The sequence below is a fragment of the Phyllostomus hastatus genome, unplaced genomic scaffold (assembly GCF_019186645.2).
Source record: "Phyllostomus hastatus isolate PE091 unplaced genomic scaffold, TTU_PhHast_1.1 phas_contig_40, whole genome shotgun sequence".
In the NCBI taxonomy this organism is placed as follows: Eukaryota; Metazoa; Chordata; class Mammalia; order Chiroptera; family Phyllostomidae; genus Phyllostomus; species Phyllostomus hastatus.
The window spans coordinates 55,025-72,818 of record NW_025333872.1 but is presented as its reverse complement, the minus strand read 5'-3'; the positions used below and the strand labels follow the sequence as shown (position 1 = coordinate 72,818).

The 17,794-nt window shown below is 42.8% G+C and overlaps 1 protein-coding gene across 2 annotated transcripts in view; it reads left to right on the top strand.

Annotated features, from left to right (window-relative positions):
• The window catches only part of FKBP5 (FKBP prolyl isomerase 5), a 97,540-nt gene that overhangs the window by 59,274 nt on the left and 20,472 nt on the right, over positions 1 to 17,794 (top strand). The gene's annotated exons all lie outside the window — the stretch shown is intronic.

The window sequence follows — 17,794 nt, the reverse complement described above, 5'->3', positions numbered from 1 at the left end:
TTCCTGGACTTCCTGGAAGTCTGTTTCCTTTGCCAGAATGGGGAAGTTCTCCTTTATTTATTTGTTCACATACGTTTTCAATTTCTGACTCTTCCTTTTCTCCTGGTACCCCTGTAATTCGGATGTTGGAACGTTTAAAGATGTCCTAGAGGTTTCTAAGCTTCTCCTCGTTTTTTTGAATTCTTATTTCTCCATTCTTTCCTGTTTGGTTGTTTCTTTCTTCCTTCTGGTCCACTCTATTGTTTTGAGTCCCAGTTCCCTTCCCATCACTTTTGGTTTCCTTTGCATTTTTCTTCATTTCTCTAATTGTAGCCTGCATATGTTCATCTAATTTGCGACCAAAATTAACCAATTCTGTGAGCATCCTGATCTCTAGTGTTTTGAACTGTGCATCTGATAGGTTAGCTATCTCTCAGTTGCTTAAAAGAATGAGTTCTGGGGCTTTGATTTGTTCTTCTATTTGATCCATCCTTTTTTTGGGGGGGGGGTGTCTGGTCGCACCTGTTACAGTAAGTGGCAGAGCCTTAGATGTTCACCAGGGCAGGGCACCCCTGTCTCTGGGTTGTGATGTTGTATGTGGGGGCGGGGTCGAGAGGGAACAATGGCGCTTGCTCCATTCTCCGTGGGACCTCAGTCTCCTCTGCTGCTTCCCCCAAGCAAACTGGGCCCTTCTGGTGCCAATTTCCATGTGGGTGGGCTTGTGCATGCCCTGGGATGCTCCAAGGACCTCCCCCGTGAGGATGGTGTCTCTCCATGCTTCTCGTTTCCCACAGATGTCTCAGTCAGTGTCCAGAGGCTCTGTTTCCCAGCTCTGTGATCCTGGGTTGCACGCCCCGCCTTGCTTTACTATCGCCGCCTCACTGGGTCTGCCGGTTGCCGGTTGCCATTCCTGGGCTAGGGTCTGCCAGCTGCCGCCTGCATACTCAGGGTCCACCCGCTGTGGTCCTGCGCGCCCCGGAGGCCTTTCGTGCCCTCAGATGTCTTATGCGCAGATCCCACTGCCCTCTGCTCTCCGAGCTCCGACCTGTGCCTGGCTGCTTGTCTCCGCTCCTCCTACCGGATGCACGTGTCTAATTCAATTTCTTGGTTGTCCGACTTCTATTCAGATCAATTTTCTGTCATTTCTGGATGTTATTCTGTTTCTAAATTGTAGTTGTCCCTATCTTGGTTGTGTGTGGAGGTACGGTGTGTCCACCTATGCCTCTATCTTGGCTGGAAGTCCTCACAATTTGTTTATAGAAATAAATATATTGAATGTATCTCAAGAATAGTTTTAAATTTGATATTTATTTGATAATGATTTTATTTAGTAAATATTTACTCAACATGTATGTGTCAGGTACTACAAACTCAAAAAAATGAATGAAATGATACTCCATCGATCAAACACTTCTTACTCTACAGATTTCTTGGTGTGCCAGCAAATGTGTTAGTTGCCATCCATGTTTCTTCATGTATTTCTCACACACCCTTATACAGGAAGATGTATTATCCCAGGATGAGAAAAGTGAGTTTGTAGAAGTTGTATAAATTGCCAGTGGCAGAGTTGCTAACAGAGTAGTAGGTTGTAATGCTCTTCAGATTTCGCAAATGCATCTCACTGGCTGTCATCAAGGTAAAAACCAGTTCATCATTTTAGTCTGAGCAGCATTGGGTGATAGTGGTCATTCCACTCTGTGTCACGAGACCTGGGTTCAAGGTGTGTGTTGCCATTTACTGAGTGACCTGAGGGTTTTCTGTTTTTTCATTTCCTGTGTTGGGAGTAAGGACACTGCTGTGAGGACTGAGGTGGCTGATCCTTCCTCCTCCCAGAGCACATTATGTGCACCACAGTGTGCACTGCCCAGCACGCAGTGCCCAGCTGTTAGTGTTGTCATCAGCACATGCGTGTTTCTGCAGGACACAGTGCATATGTGTTTCTGCAGGACACAGTGAGTGCTTGAGGACTAGGAGCGTCTTCCCCTTGTTTCCAGCATCACGCAGTGCCTGACACACATTTGGTGTTCAGTTCCTGCTTTCTGTGTGGATACAGGTTTGAAGGAGCTGAAGTGCTGCAGAAAAATTGTGAGCAAACAGGAATACTTCCAGTAAGAAAAAAAATCACAGCACAAGGATGGCAACATGAACTACATAAAAGGCAGATTTTAAAATAAAGAGTTCATTTAAAACTGCAAACTGGAATAGTTGATTTTCTTATCTCTTATGTTGTATATACTGCTTTGGACCCTTATTTCTATGAGTGGCAAATTAGTCTAAATTAGTTTTTTTTTAAGATTTTATTTATGTATTTTTAGAGAGAGAAGGGAGGGAGCGAGAGAGAGAAACATCAGTGTGCGGTTGCTGGGGGTCATGGCCTGCAACCCAGGCATGTACCCTGACTGGGAATCGAACCTGTGACACTTTGGTTCGCAACCCGTGTTCAATCCACTGAGCTATGCCAGCCAGGGCTTAAATTAGTTTTCTTAAAAGCTGGAAATAATTATAAATAGTGTTTCTGTGCTACTACAGTTAAAGTATCCAGATAATTATCATTCACAAGCAGGTTTAGAGTAAATGAAGATGAGCTCAGCTGTGTGATGTTGAAGAATCCTGAGACCAGCAGTCAGGAGACAGGACCCGCTGCAGCCGGCTCTGCCGGACGTCGCCTCTCTGAGCGTCAGCTTCCCCCTGCACAGCGATGCAGGGAGGGTGGCCCTCTTGGTTTCTGAACACTTCCAGCCCTAAACGTTCTATGATAGAATTCTAAATGTTTATGGAAGTGACAGAAGTGACAGAAAATTATCTTAGGTGTATTAGCAAACACTTACTTTAAAATGTTTGTGTATAACATGTATTTAAAATTTTAAGTATAAAAAATTTGAACATATACAAAAGTAGAGTTTTTTCCTATAATACAATGACTCCCCACATTTAACAATTTATAATATATTAAAACTGTAGATTTTTGTGAACTAAATTAAAAGGAAAACCTTTCCAAGTTAGGGACATTACCACAAAACTCCCCCTGCAGAGTTAACTTTAGCGCAGGCTAAATTAAATCATGCTTTTGATACTATTTCAATGGGAATCTTTTCTTTCAAGTTTTTGTTTTTAAATATTTTTTGATTTACAGAAAAGTTGCAAAACTAGTTCAGAGAATTCCTGTATATGCTTCACCCCACGTCCCCCGACGTTAACGTCCTGCCTATCAGCAGTGCATTTACAAAGTCAGGAAGTGAACACGACACAATACTGTTGACTTTCCGACTGATCTTACTGGACTGTTTCGGACGGCCACCCTGATGGCCTTTCTCTGGTTTACAGTCAGATTCAGGACCCACACGGTATTTGGTTGTCCTGTCTCCTCAGCCCTTCCAGGGTGTGACTGTTCATCAGTCTCGTGTGTTCTTCATGACACGGACACTTTGGAAGACAACTGGCCGGATGTGCTGTAGAATATCCCTCAGTGTGGGTCTGTCTGATGTTCCCCGTGGTTAGACTGAGGTTGCGCATGTTTGGGACAGTACTACACAAGTTATGTCATGCGCTTCTCATTCTCGGGAGGTTCATGGTGTTGGTGAGGTGTTGCTGGTGATGATTCTGAGTCACTGGGTGAAGGCGGGTCTGCCTGGTTCCCACTGCACAGCTGCTCTTTCCCTCTGTGATTCCTCAGTATCTCATTGGGAGGAAACACTAGGAGACCGTGCAAGTATCTTCTTTTGTGGAACACCTCCACACTCTGACTTTAGCACAGTTATTAGTGTGATATTTGCCTAATGCTGTCTTTTAAATGTCTGCTGTTTTTTCTACATTTAGTTGGAATTCTGTGTTTAAGAGTTGCCTCTTTGCCCATTTGTTTATTCAGTTTATTCATATCAGTGTGGGACTGTGGATGTTTATTTTATTCTGTAATATTGCATATCACTGTTCTTGCTTTACTGCTCAAATCATGCCACCTTTGTCCTTTGGAAGCTCTCCTTCAGCTTGGCTGGTGCATCCTTTTAAGCCCTTCAAGGTGTTTTAAGCACTTTTTCACTTTGGGCTCCACCGGTGCTCCAGGCCCACTGTGGAGTCTCTCTGCTCCAGGTCTAGAATCACCATTTTCCAAGGAGCTCTGAGTCATCTTATTGGAGAATGGGATTTAGAAAGTGAGGTCTGAGTGCTGGATTTCCTCCTGCTGTGGAACGTTATCGCTTCTAGAGCCTCTTAGCAGACAGAGCTGGGAAACACAGTATATGTGCCTCAGTACGCATGTGCACAGGTTTGTATGTGTTTCTACATTAGTCTGTATTTATACTGAGACTCTGAGTACGTACTGACACTTCCTGTTCCAGTTCAACACCACAGGGTGCTTCTTCCCCTCTCCCTGTGCTTATTGGGGACTGCTTTCTCCAGGAGTGAGAGACTTGGCTCTCAGCATTCACAATGTATGTGTTTATTTGATCAATCATAATATATATAGGAAAATAGTCTAGAATTACCAATTCAGGCATGCCCCTGTGAAAATGAATTTCCTAAGTAGGAAGTATCTGTGTGTAGTTGCTTCTGTCATCAGTCCTGTGGCAGCCATTGAACACACGTTTTCCGTCTTAGGTTATTGCTTTTCCTCCTCCCTCCCTTCAGCGTGGGTGCACATCTGTCAAAGTCAGGTTCATTTGTTGTATTTACCTTCCCTCTGGGGTTCCCTCCACACTCTAGCTCATTGCAGGTATTCATTTGTTTTTGTGATTTATGAAACATTACCATGAAATTCCTATCTACAGTCAGTCATCCCTCAGGATGCACAGGGGATTGGTTCCAGGACACACCCCACTCCTGGAAACCGCAGAACCTGCAGATAGTGAAATCCGCTGATGCTTGAGTCCCTTCTAGAAAATGGTCCTCGCATATCACCTATGCACGCCCTCCCTTATACTTTACATCATCTCTAGATGACTCATAATTCCTAATACAAAGTAAGTGCTGTACAAATAGTTGTTATGCTGCATTGGTTAGGGTATAATGACCAGAAATAAAAGTCTGTACATGTTCAGTACAGATACTAGCATCATAGACCTGACTACATAGTACATGTTGGCAACAACGTACCTTTTCCCTGAATATTTTTCACTCACTGTGGGTTGAATCTGCGGAGGCAGAGCTCTGAGATATGGAGGCCAACTTTACACAAGATACACTCAGAAGTGTTACTTTTCCCTCATCCTTAGTAATCTGTTCCCTTTTCCCCATTGTTTCTTCGTGTGGGTAACCAGTCTCACTAGTTTCTGGTTTATTCTTGAATTTCTTTTGCAGATTTGAGCAGATACCTATATTTTTTTCATATCTGTTCATCCTTTTTGCAAGAAGGATATTATGAATGGAATTTTTAAACTGGACTTGAATAATCTGTATAATTTTACTTCCTCTGTTTTTAAATATGTCAAAAGGGGCAATGACTAATATTTTGTCTCTCATCTTGTTAGATTATACTTTCCTGGGCAATTTTAGAGTAAATAGTTAATTTTTACTTTTTCTCCCCAAAGCCCTTTCTATTATTCTGGAACTAATCAATTTTATGAAAATCTATCAGACTGTATTTTATCTATCAAGGTTAAGATGTCCTGCTTTCCCTCTTTGAAAGAAGTCTGCTCTGTGTGGGAGGCAGATGGGTGACGTACACGTGGCCCCTGTCAGAAACTGAGGTCACACTGTTCTCATTGAGGTTTTCTCAGACTCGACTGCTTTGCCTGTTTTTGAAGCATCACTCGTACACTTAGGTTCAATCCAGGTAGGAACTAAATCCAGTTCTACAGTGAAAGAGCCATAGACAATCATCATTCATGATGTCACTATAGATACACAGGGTTACAGAGTCACAGAGTTTCTGTCACTTCAGTGAGTAGTCGGGGGGGGGCCACATGAGCTTTGGAAAGAATATACTTGGAATGTATTTGGAATCTGGATATTTTTATGACATTACACAAGTTACTTAACCATCTTGAGTCTGTAATTTTCTTGTCTATAAAATGGAAATACTAATCTTCCCCCCATAGGATTTTGTGACAGTGAATGAAGAAAGGTGCCTTCTACATGGTGGACACTTAATTTCTTTTTCCTACTCTCTTTTTTTATGTTTACTTTTTAAAATATACTTTATTGATTATGCTATTACAGTTGTCCCATTTTTTTCTCTCCTTTATTCCCTTCTTCCATGTACCCTCCTCCCACCATCATTCCCTCACCTCAGTTCATGTCCATGGGTCATACATATAAGTTCTTTTGGCTTTTCCATTTTCCATACTGTTCTTAACCTCCCCTTCTCTATTTTATGCCTACTATTTACGCACCTTATTCCCTGTACCTTTTCCCCCTGGCCTGTCCGACCTGAGAACCCTCCTTGTGATCTCTATTTCTGCGAAACTGTTCCTGTTCTAGTTGTTTGCTTAGTTTGTTTGTTTTTTGTTTGTTTCTTTTTGTTTCTTTAAGTCCGATTGTTGATAGTTGTGAGTTTGTTGTCATTTTACTATATGTATTTTTGATGATCTTCTTTTTCTTAGATGAGTTCCTTTAACATTTCATATAATAAGGGCTTGGTGATGATGAACTCCTTCAACTTGACCTTATCTGGGAAGTACTTTATCTACCTTTCCATCCTAAATGGTAGCTTTGCTGGATGGAGTACTCTTGGATGTAGGTCCTTGCCTTTCATGACTTGAAATACTTTTTTCAACCCCTTCTTGACTGTAAAGTTTCTTTGGAGAAATCAACTGATAGTCGTATGGGAACTCCTTTGTAGGTGACTGTCTCCCTTTCTCTTGCTGCATTTAAGGTTCTCTCCTTATCTTTAGTCTTGGGTAATGTAATTATGATGTGACTTGGTATGCTTCCTAGGGTCCAACTTGTTTGGGACTCTCTGAGCTTCCTGGACTTCCTGGAAATCTTTTCCCTTTGCCAGATTGGGAAAGTTTTCCTTCATTATTGGTTCAAATAAGTTTTGAACCTTGCTCTTCCTCATCTCCTTCTGGCACCCCTATGATTCAGATGTTGGATGTTTAAAGTTTTCCTGGAGGTTTCTAAGCCTCTCCTTACTTTTTTGAATTCTTGTGTCTTTCTTCTGTTCCAGTTGAATGTTTCTTTTCTTCCTTCTGCTCCAAATCATTAACTTGAGTCCTGGTTTCCTTCCCTTCACTGTTGCTTCCTTGTATATTTTTCTTTATTTCACTTTGCATAGCCTTTATTTTTCCTCTATTTTGGGACCATACTCAACCATTTCTGTGACCATCCTGATTACCAGTGTTTTAAAATCTGCATCTGATGGGTTGGTTATCTCTTCATCTCTTAGTTCTGTTTTTTGAGATTTGATCTGTTCTTTGTTTTGGCCTGTATTTCTTTGTGTCAGTGCACCTGTTAGGTTATAAGGAGCAGAGCCTTAGGGATTAGCCAGGGTGGGCATCCCTCATCACTGCATTGTGGTGCTTTATGTGAGGGAGGGGTCCGGAAGGGAACAATGCCACTTGCTCAGGTCTTGCCCGCTTTCAGTCACTTCCCCTGCTACCCACAAGCAAATTGTACCCTTCTGGTGCTAATTCCTGGGTGGGTGGGTTTATGTATATTCTAGGACCCTGTGGGTGTCTCCAAGGAACTGCCCTGTGAAGCTGGGAGTTTCTCCTGCCGCCTCAACCCCCACAGGTATTTTTAGTTAGAGGTTTGAGGCTTTATTTCCCTGAGCTGGAACCCTGGGTTTTGTGGTCTGCCTCCCTCCACAGTTGTTCCTGTCAGCTTATGTACGAAGGAATGTGGGATCGGACCCTGCTAGCCTGAAGCGGGCATGCCCAGGGCTGCTGGCCAATATGGTGTAATTTAAGAAACTAATTACAGTAAACATACAGCCCTGGCTGGTGTGGCTCAGTGGATTGGGAGCCTGTGAACCAAAGGGTCGCTCTTTCGATTCCTAGTTAGGGCGCATGCCTGGGTTGCAGGCCAGGAGAAGCAACCACACGTGGAAGTTTCTCTCCCTCTCTTTCTTCCTCCCTTCCTCCCTATCTAAAAATAAAATAAATAAAATCTTTTAAAAAATGTAAACATACAAAGATAGAGGTGTAGGTAGATACTCTTTGCCTACTTGCACAGTCAAAAGAAAGACAACAACAAAGTTAAAAACAAAACATAACCAGTAGTGCCAGAAAATTGTACTGTGTGGACTTCCAACAACCAAGGAGTTAAAGAAGAAACATTCATCCAGACTGGTAGGAGGGGTGGAGACGAGCAGCTGAGGCAGAGAGGACTCGTGGCAAGGCAGGAGCTGGAGGACTGGGACAGGTGTTCCCACATTCACTCATGGGGATAAACCAGGAGGAACAACTGGGGAGGGAGATACACTGTCCAACCCAGGGCTCCAGTGTGGGGAAATAAAGCCTCAAAACCTCTGATGTTAAAAACCTGTGAAGCTTGAGGAGGCATGAGAAACTCCCAGCCTCACAGGAGAGTTCGTTGGAGAGACTCACAGGGTCCTAAAACATACACAAACCCAACCACTTCGGAATCAGCACCAGCAGGGCCCAATTTCCTTGTGGGTAGTGGAGGAAGTAACTGAAAACCAGCAGACAGCAGAACAAGCAGCACTGTTCCCTCTTGGACCATTTCCCCAGATGCAGCACCACAACTCAGTGAACTGGGTTGCCGCCCCCTCCTCCTGTGAATTCCCAAGGCTCCACCCCTTACTATGTAACAGGTGCTGGGAGACAAAAGAATACAGCCAAAATGAAAGAACAGATCAGAGCTCCAGAAAAATTACAACTAAGCAATGAAGAGATAGCCAACCTACTTTCTACATTATGTTTATATAATGTTTTTGTTCCTTTAAATAGATTGAAGAAATAAATCCTTGACTCCTCTTTCTCTTAAATCCTCCATTCAGTCCCTCAGCAAATCTTTTGGGCTCTACCAGGGTTGACCTGCAAGCCATGATTAATTTATTTTTGTCCTTAATAACAGTCTTCAAATTAATTACATATCTTCTTAATAGTAATTTTATCTAAATCATTTCTTGAGGATTTTTGTTTGTTTCTTGAAGAATAAATTTGTGGGCTGAATAAGAAGGCTTTTATTTTTATTGAATGGTGATATTTTGCTTCCTTTCGGTAGCTTGTTTGTTTTCTGTGTGGAAGACAAAACCTACATTAGTTTGACAGGGTTTATTGTTTCTCAGAGGAATTTTGATTGTTTACTGTCTCAGATCCTCGTGCCTACTCAGTCTTCAGATTCTGTTCCCGTGTGCTTTTTCTTCCCTCAGTTAAGAGGAGCATCTTGTAATTTTTTATTCAATGCTGTACTTTTTCAGTTTTTAAAAAGCCGCTGTGTTCTAACTATTCTAATTGGCATTGTTATGATGACTCTTACTCATCATACTTTAGTTTAATTGCCAGTAGTGGCTACATGGCTGCTTTGAGGCTTTCCTTTCTTAGAAAAGCCGGTCTGACAGAAGCTCTGAATCGCCACCAGCTCCTCTCCCCCAGGTCCTGGTCTCTCACATCTTCTGGTGTATGAGACTCAGCGCCAGGAGCCAGCACACCAGGTGCTCTGGCCTCACAGCGCATTCAACCACATTCGCATGCAAACAGTGCAGGCGGTGGGCAGTGTTTTCAAATGTGAAATTTCAACCAGATCTTCTGGATTCAGATTGTTAGGAGTGCCCTTCCCTCTCACCAGCTTTCCCTCTCGAAATCCCACTGAAGTGAGAGATGGGGAATGATTTTAAAAGAGAGGAAGGAATCCCTGTTAGTGCTGGAAAACAGGGAGAATACAAGGAGTGGATCTGAAATTATGAATAATTTCTGGAATATGTAAAGTGGATGAAACTGGACTGATGGAAACTAGAGTCAGGACACACAACCCAAAACAGGAGAGAAGACCTCCAGAGAGGTACACACAGTTCTTTTTGGCAAGCTTGGACAGAACTCCAAGCTCACAGTCAGCTGGTACAGGGGAGCCAAAGCAGGCTATGGGGCGATCATCAGGGTTGTTATAAAGCAATATGGAACAGCTGGGCCAGTAAACCTCTAGTGTGGTAGTTCTCAGCTTGGGCTGAATTTAGAATTACCTGGGGAGGTTTTAAAGGCCTGATGCCCAGGCTTCAGCCCAGACCAGTTCAGCAAAAGTCTCAACCCTCAAAGGATGCAAGTTGTCAGGCATGTATGTGTGTGTGTGTGTGTGTGTGTGGTTTAACTCCTCTAGATGATTCCAGTTTGCAGCCAAGGAGTGAGAATTAGTACCCTAGGGTCTGGCTGTGATTTTTGCTCCCAGGCTAAAGCCAGTAAGGCCAGATTTCTAAAATAAAAAAGGGATCTGCCTCAGAAGATTCTACATATTAGAACTTGGGCTAGAGATGAGGATGTAAAATATCTTTGAACTTTTAAAACAGATGTGGGGGTGGAGAGTGAAACAGCAGGGATGCACAGCAGTAAATATGCTGAATCGTTTTGCTGCTGAAGGAACACTGTCTCATACATCACCGGTGGGAAAGGTGTCCCCAGCCTTCCTGTGCACACTGTGCTCAGCACCTAGTAAGTGCCCAGGACATATCTGTGGCACCTTTCACCCAGAGATCTCACTTATCCCATCCCCTTTGGGATAAGGTCTACAGCGGCACTGTAATTCAGCTGCTTAGAGGTTCTGTGCTAGGGAACTAGAACCATTTCATCTTGCTTAATCGTTCCTCTGTAATATGATTTGCTAACAAAGAATCATCAGCAAATACCATGAGAAAGCAAAACCAAGGTGAGATAAGAAGAAATAGAAGAAGACTTTTAAAATACTAACTACTATCTTCAGAGAAATTTAATAGATATTAAATTCATAAGTCCCACAACCAGTTTCTTTGACAAAGGAAAGGGAGGATAAAGTTCCTGGAAATTCAGACTGTGGTTATCACTCTGGCCGGGAAGCTGAGTTGGTTACGGAGTTGTTCCAATAGCCAAGGTTGTGGGTTTGATCCCTGGTCAGGGCTCGTACAAAAAGCAGACAATGAAGGCTTAAATAAGTGGAACAACAGATTGATGTTTCTCCCTCTTTTCCCTGCTCTCTGTCTCTAAAATCAGTCAGTAAGATTTTTAAAATATATTTTATTGATTATGCTATTACAGTTGTTCTATTTCTCCCCTTCACTCCCCTCTACCCTGCACACTCTCTCCCACCCACATTCCTCCCTTTAGTTCATGTCCTTGTGTCATAAGTTCTTTAGCTTCTACATTTCCCATACTGTTCTTGCCCTCCCCTGTCTATTTTCTAGCTATCACATATGCTACTTATTCTCTGTACCTTTTCCCCCCTCTTCCCCTCCCACTCCCTGTTGCTAACCCTCCATGTGATCTCCATTTCTGTGGTTCTGTTCCTGTTCTAGTTGTTTGCTTTGTTTCTTTTATTTTTGTTTTAGGTGTGGTTGTTCATAATTGTGAGTTTGCTGTCATTTTAGTATACATATTTTTTTATCTTCTTTTTCTTAGATAAGTCCCTTTTACATCTCATAAAATAAGGGCTTGGTGATGATGAACTCCTTTAACTTGACTTTATCTGAGAAGCAGTTTATCTGCCCTTCCATTCTAAATGAAAGCTTTGCTGGATAGAGCAATCTGAGATGCAGGTCCTTGCCTTTCATGACTTGGAATACTTCTTTCTAGCCCCTTCTTGCCTGTAAGGTCTCTTTTGAGAAATCAGCTGACAGTCTGATGGGAACTCCTTTGTAGGTTACTGTCTCCTTATCTCTTGCTGCTTCTAGAATTCTCTCCTTCGTTTTTACCTTGGCTAATGTAATTATGATGTGCCTTGGTGTGTTCCTTCTTGGGCCCAACTTGTTTGGGACTCTCTGAGCTTCCTGGACTTCCTGGAAGTCCATTTCCTTTGCCAGAATGGGGAAGTTCTCCTTTATTATTTGTTCAAATAACTTTTCCACTTGTTGCTCTTCCTCTTCTCCTTCTGGTACCCCTATAATTCGGATGTTGGAATATTTAAAGATGCCCCAGACGTTCCTAAGCCTCATCTCATTGTTTCTGAATTCTTATTTGTTCATTCTTTTTTGTGTGGTTATTTCTTTCTTCCTTCTGGTTCACTCCATTGATGTGAGACCCAGCTTTCTTTCTATCACTATTGGTTCTCTGTGCATTTTTCTTCATTTTACTTATTGTAGCCTTCATTTTTTCATCTAATTTGTGACCAAAATCAACCAATTCTGTGAGCATCCTGATCACCAGTGTTTTTAACTGTGCACCTGATAGGTTGGCTATCTCTTGGTTGCTTAAAAGGATGGATTCTGGGGCTTTCATTTGGTCTTCTGTTTGATCCATCTTTTTTTCTTTTTTTTTGGTCTGTTGCACCTGTTATGGATGAGGGGCTGAGCCTTAGGTGTTCACCAGGGCTGGGCACCCCAGTCGCTGTGTTGTGACACTTTATGTGAGGGCTGGGTCGAGAGGGAACAATGTCACTTGCTCTGTTCTCAGTGGGACCTCAGTACCTTCTGCTGCTTCCCTTGAGCTATCTGGGCCCCTCTCGTGCTAATTCCCATGTGGGTGGGCTTGTGCACGCTGTGGGACTTTCCAAGGACCTCTCCTGTGAGGCTGGGTGTCTCTCCATGCACCTCAACTCTCACAGGTGTCCTCAATCAGTGTCCCGAGAGTCTATTTCCCAGCTCTGGGATGCTGGGTTGCGCACAGTGCCTTGCTTCACAATCACCACCTCACTGGGTCTGCCGGTTGCCACCCCTCGGCTGGGGTTTGCCAGCTGCCACTTTAGCACTCAGGGCCCACCCACTTCGGTCGTGTGCGCCCTGGATGCCTTATGCACCCAGTCCCAGTGCTCTCTGCTCTCCATGCAGTGACAGGCTACCGGCTGCCTGACTCCGCCCCTACTGGTCTGGTTGAACGGGTGTATTTCAACTTCTTGGTTGTCCTACTTCCATTCAGATCAATTTTCTGTCAGTTCTGGTTGTTATTCTGTTTCTAAATTGCTGTCCCTATCTTGGTTGTGGGAGGAGGCACAGTGCGTCCACCCATGCCTCCATCTTGGCTAGAAGTCCTAATAAAACTTTTTTAAAAAGCATCTGTTTATCAAAATTAGAACTCAGAAGAAAGGTTGAAATGCAAAATGTAAAGTTGCAGAATTCTGAATTGGTGATTGGAAAGATAGTTAAGGATCTCTCAGAACACAGAGCAGAAAAGTAGATATAAGGTGAAAGAAAAATTAGAAGACAAAGGTGGTGTGTCAGGGATGGACAGTGGGCATCTAGTCAGACATGCAGAGACTGAAAGGCCCAGTCGACAGCAGCACACAGGACATCCTGTGGAAATTGTTTCATTCCAAAGCTTAAAAGAGAATTTTGAATTCTGCTGGGTAGGAACAAGCTGTTGTCAAGGATTAGGAATCAGAGTGACATCAGACTTGTTACACGTGATACTAAATACTGAAAGACCATGCTTTGAACATTGTATCTAACTATGAGTGCTTTTCCCTGGACTTCTGTCCTCAGCCAAATGATCGTTTAAATATGGGAAAAAATTAACTTTCTGGAATATGCAGACTCAATACTCTTTTTGAGAAAAGAAATACTATAGGATATACTGTAATACCAGGAAAAATAAAGTCAAGAAGTGAAGGCTAAGGCATAAGAAACATTAGTGAGCAAAAAAACTAATTCTGAGAATATGACAGTGTAGTTGGATACATTTATATTTAAAGATCCCTGAAGTGGTAGTAATGTTCAAAATAATACTAGTATAAGCTTGGAGCTAGGTTCTGGGTCCTTTTTTAAAAACACAATCCTCACCTGAGGATATGTTTATTGATTTTCGGGAGGGAGTCACTGATCAGAGAGTGAAACACTGATTGGTTGCCTCCTGCAGGGGGGTCAATCTGGGATCGAACATGCAACCCAGGTGTGTGCCCTGACCAGGAACCAAACCCACACATTCTACCTGGCCAGGGAAGGTTCTGGATCATTTTAGAAAAATGTGGCACAGATGGGAAATGAAGAGAGGAGGCAAAATTGCCTAAAATGATTTTCTTATTCCAGGAGAGATTATGCTGATTGATTGTTAATGGATAAAATTATATACCTTTAAATGATTTGTGTAAAATATAATGTTAGGTACTAGTAAGAACAGCATGTAGAATTTCTAATCACCCAGTGGGGCATCGGGAAGTAGAGGAACAAGGAAAATGTGATCAGTCCAGTATTGTAAAGAAGGAAAAATAACAAGAAAACATGATATAGAACACCTAAAATAAGATGGTAGGAATAAAAGAAATCACATCAGTGATCAAAAATATATGGAGGGGATTCTCATAAGATTTAAATGACAAGAAAATCTAGCTGTATGCTCTTTATAAATAAAACACCAAAAACCAAAATGGCACCAGAAATTGAAAATAGAGGAAAGATTCCCTGTGTTCCCATGTTGAGATCTGATAAAGCTATGAGGTATTTTTAGTTTGGTTTCTCACATGCTGTTGAAGTGTTTGTGAATGTCCTGGCAAAGTTTGTCCAATAAGAGAGCAAATTCTTAATGGCATTTTCTTACGTTTTCACTAAATAACATACTGTGGCACTTGGTCTAAAATGGAGAGTGTTCATTTTTTCAAATACTGTGGATGCCTGGCTGGCATAGCTGAGTGGATTGAGCGTGGGCTGCGAACCAAAGCATCGCAGGTTCAATTCCCAGTCAGGGCACATGCCTGGGTTGCAGCCCATGGCCCCCAGCAACCGCACATTGATGATTCTCTCTCTCTCTCTCTTTCTCCCTCCCTTCCCTCTCTAAAAATAAATAAATAAAATCTTTAAAAAAATATTGTGGATGTATATAGCTCCCTCTGGAAAGCTATCTTTCAGTCTTAAGGTAGAGAAAATCTTGGCAGAAAATACTTTTTTAATTAAAAATCCAGCCAATGGATCATTTATTTTAGAATAGTGTTTAAAAAAGCTTCAATCAGTAAAGAATTTAAATAGCTCTTGGAATTTATTGAAAATAGGGGTACTTGTATATCAAAAAGGAAGAATTGTATAAATTAAAGTTACTTCCCTTTTCCCTGCTGTCCTGTGTTCAGATCGATCACTAAGGAAATCGGGGGTAAACGGTGACGGCAGGAGACGACTGCGGGTGGTGAACACGGCACAGTGCACAGGTGCTGTGGTGTGGAATTGCACACCTGAACCTGTACAGTTGTGTTCACCAGGTCACCCCAATAACTCCCACTGAAGAATAAGAATCATTAAATGAATCATTACTCCCGGGTCCTGAGCAGTGTGTGGGGCACTGTGGGATACGAAAGAAGCCTAAGACATTGCCTTTGCCTACTTCTGAGTTTTACTCATATTCTGACAGCTCTCTCTGTGGAGCCATTAAATGTTTCTTATACAAAGTTCCAAAATGAGTTTTATGTGGCATAATTACAGGAAAGTAATAGCTAACATTCATTGAGTTCCTCTCTGTGCACTTACATATAACACAGTGTTTGTACGTGGTAGACACCCCGATATATGAATGAGTGAATGAATGAATGAATGAATGCCAGGTACTGGGCGAGGAGATTTAATCACTGCCTGATTGAATCCTCTGAACAATTGGGAGTTAGCTAATATCATTTTCCCCACTCTACAGATGAAAAAACTGAGTCAGATCATTCAAGCGCCCTTGTCCAAAGCCACAACTGTTAAGTGGCAAACTGGGACAGGAATGCAGGTCTGATTAAAGTGTCCGTGTAAAGAAGAGCTGTGAGGATTTGTCTTGGTGGAGGATGTATTGCTGTGAGCATGCTTCCTGTTCAGACTAAGACATACATCGTCTGCAGAAATTTTATTCTACTCAAGCAGCCGGCTTCCAAGCCTGCTGGGCAGTTAGCATCTGTCCCTCAGTTTCGTGAGCAACATCACAGTGGCATTGGTTCATCTCGAAGAGAATGAAGTGGTGCCGAGGGGGAGAGGAGGCAGTTTGCCCCCAAATGCACCACCATGCTTGGTGGGAACAGCTCCTCTCCTGATCGGCGATGAAATACGCTCTCCTGATTTTAGAAAAGCCACCTCTGCTTTCTCATGTGCCTTCTCAGAGAGACATTAAGATCCCCTTGTCCTCGGACACCCTTGCTCTATCAGGCAGGAGACACAGGCAGAGAGAGACTCATTTGCATGAATTAGGCAGCAGAGAAAACTCTTCACTGGTGAGAGTAACCTGTCACAGCCTGGTTTTCTGTGGCCAAGTGACCGATCTTGTCAGTAGTAATGCTATTGCAACATTCCCATTGAGATCCCCATGACCCAGTGATTGTTTTTGGAAGGAGTGCAAAGCCATCAGACAACAACAACTATAATTAGAAAAAGGAAAAGCAGACACTCACCAGAGCTACACCTTTAGGCTGGAGCATTTACAGCACTACTTTTTTTTTAAGAGTGTGGAGCCTCTGTCTCACTCTTGCTTCCTAAAATACAAATTCCACAGTTTTTGCATTCCAGGTTTTGTAACTGCAGCACACACGCACACTTTAATCGGTGTACACACTGCTGTCAGCACATCGAGTTCATGTGCCAGGCACATTCAGAACAGGGTGTTCTGTGCTCTTCAAAACAAATTGCTGCAGGGCAGGCAGAGAACAAGAAGTCAGAGCTCCAGTCCCAGTGACGTTCTGCAGCAGGCTGAGCTCATGTGATGTGGGTGCCCTCAGACTGTGTGGCTAAGCTCGGGTGATTCAGTTTGGTTTGACTGTGGTGTTTGCTGGGCCCTTTCCCTTGAGTTGCATAGACTTTATGTCAAGAGAAAGTGTCTCTTTTCAGCTTGTGTATTTCTTTCCCTATTTAAAAAAGCCCTGAGTAGAAGCATCCTGTATGTACTTTTGTTCTCTCTGGGCACGTCATAGATCATTCACTTCCCGTAAATTATGCGGGTTGGAATTAGCAACAGACCTCCTGAGCCCCAGAGGCTGAGCTCCCAGTGAGTCATGGTGGTTATTATTAAATATTTATTAAGTGAGCATTTGTATTAAGACATGCAAGGTCAGAAGCAACCACAGTTCTTCCACAGCCAGAGCTGCCATGGTTCTCCTTAGTAGCGATCACTGAGACAATAAAACAATAGCAACTAGCTGTGCAGGAGCTCGGCACGTCTGCCTCTGTCACCGGGAAGGGGCTTCCTTACTGTGGCAAAGGGCGTGCATTTGGGTGGCTCCAAGGTGGTGTGTGAGTGCTTGTCAGCCGTCCTGTAGAACTTGGTACACCAGTGCTCCAAGTTTAGAAGCTAGTTAAGGAACTATAGCCCTGGCTGGTGTGGCTCAGTGGATTGAGCGTTGTCCTATGAACCAAAGTCGCAGGTTCAATTCCCATCAGGACACGTGCCTGTGTTGCAGGCCAGTTCCCCAGTTGGGGGCGTGCAAGAGGCAACCAATCGATGTATCTCCTGCACACAGATGTTTCTCTCCCTTTCTTTCTCCCTCCGTTCCTTGCTGTCTTAGAAGTAAATAAATAAAATCATTTTTATAAAAAGGAACTATAGTCTTTGCTACTTGTAGATATACAAGTAAAGAATCAATGGGCTGTATACTCCCTGAGGCTGTGATATCTCCTCTTGTCCAACAGGCGCTGGTTTTATATGTTCACTTACCAACTGGGGTGCGTGTGAGTGTGCAGGTCAGCTCATTAGTTTCAGAGTTTATGGTACTGTGCGTAGTGCTTGTTCAGGTCCAACTTAGAAGAGTTAAATTTACCAGAAAAAAAAAGGTTAGTCCATCTATGAGGTAGTAAGTATTTATAAGAGTTACTACAATTATTTTTTACCTTCTTAATAGGTGGCCACAAACATTGCAT